Source organism: Crinia signifera, chromosome 1 (genome assembly GCF_055691185.1).
Source record: "Crinia signifera chromosome 1, ASM5569118v1, whole genome shotgun sequence".
Lineage (NCBI taxonomy): Eukaryota > Metazoa > Chordata > Amphibia > Anura > Myobatrachidae > Crinia > Crinia signifera.
Genome location: NC_139217.1, coordinates 258,162,552 through 258,164,200, shown reverse-complemented (window position 1 = coordinate 258,164,200; position 1,649 = coordinate 258,162,552). Strand labels below are relative to the sequence as shown.

Here is a 1,649-nt window from a genome sequence, read left to right as displayed (position 1 = left end):
GCCCCAAAAACACCCCAGAACAGTGAAATGTCCCCCCAAAAGTACTTTACGCCACCCCACGACCTTTTCATACCCCCACTATCCACGTCGGCTCGCCACGCTTCGGGCTCGGTGGCTCGCTGCGCTCGCCACACTATTCTATTCTCAACTCCACGCCGACGTGGATAGTGGGGGTATGAAAAGGTCGGAGGACGCGTACCGCCGCACCTCGCGGGCTCGCTGCGCTCGCCACGCTTCGGGTTCGCGTTGATCGTGGGGTGGCGTAAAATACTTTTGGGGGGACATTTCACTGTTCAGGGGTGTTTTGGGGGGTTTATTGCCCATTTAACATTGTTCCCTATGATGATTTGGGTAAATTGACCCATTTAACATTGTTTCCTATGGGAAATCGGGGGCATCGCGGCTAAATTGAGGCATTTAACATTGTTCCCTATGGGGAAATCGCGGGCATCGCGTCGCGGCCATCGCACCCGATTTTTTAGTGCTTGCGATGGCCGCGATGCCCCCGATTTTTCCTCACGATGCCCACGATCATAATCGTTGTGGCCGTGCTAGGAAACAAGTACCATTTTTTCTCTTGATTGTTTGTAAAGCAGTATTCCCGATTATCTGTCCAAACACCTGAAACGACTTTTCATCACCCCAAAGGTGCGTTCCACAACATTGTTGCAACATTGGTGGCAACGTGTGCATTGTTATAGCGGTGCTGTGCAGGGCCTTCTGGGGAACTCAGAGGTGTCATGAGCCACGGAAGACACCCATATCCTGAGTCACCTTTACAGAAAAGATGAGGCCAGTACAGTATATGGTAACATATGTGCATTGGTCTAACACCAATATGCAAACATTTCTGGTAAAGGAGAGGGACTGATTCCACCTATATATTGCACACATCAGAAGAGAGTACACACTACAGTTCCGCTTTAGATTTAAAACAACAGGCACTATAGGACAGGGTACACTTACTGTTGATAATTACTGGTTTACAAAACAATCAGAGCCATATTTTAGGCAGACTAACTGAGTTGTGGGTACAGTTTACACACTATTGGGACACAGGAATTACAGGAATGTAATAATTGTTTAGTACAGTGGTTCCCAAACTTTTCTGCATCACGACACCCTAGATCAGGCATTTCCAAAGTCAGGTCCGGGGGCCAATTGCGGCCCGTGCTGTTATTTCAAGCGGCCCGCAGCCTCCAGCTGGAAGCTGGCAGAGCATCAGATGTGGGAAGCACAGCACAGGACACTAAAGGTGGGGCCCCGGCGAGCGCGCCTTTACCTTGCTGTCTGCTGCAGTGAGGAGGTGCCGGTCGCCACAGTCAGATGTGTTTGGCGTCCTACCCCTGCTGCTGCAATCGTATATCACCCTACTCCACAATCACAGGGACAGCAGTGTTTGGGGAGGGGGGCAGCAAGGGTGAAGCTTGCTCCCGTAACATGCAGAGCAGAGGAGGGCAACAGTAGGAGCCCAAGCATCTCCTGTCCTTGCAGTGCCTGCTTTGCCTCTCTTCCTCTGGCTCACACAAGGGGCTGGGAAACATAAAGAGAAGGGAGGGGGCAGAGTGGGGGACATACAGTGAAGGAGGGTCAGGCTGGGGGACATACAGTGAATGGAGGCAGTGATGGCCATTCAGAGAAGGGGGAGC

General features: G+C 51.6%; 1 long non-coding RNA gene across 1 annotated transcript in view; it reads right to left on the bottom strand.

Moving 5' to 3' along the window:
- LOC146073730 (uncharacterized) overlaps window positions 1-1,649 on the bottom strand; it is a 44,059-nt gene that overhangs the window by 7,048 nt on the left and 35,362 nt on the right. The gene's annotated exons all lie outside the window — the stretch shown is intronic.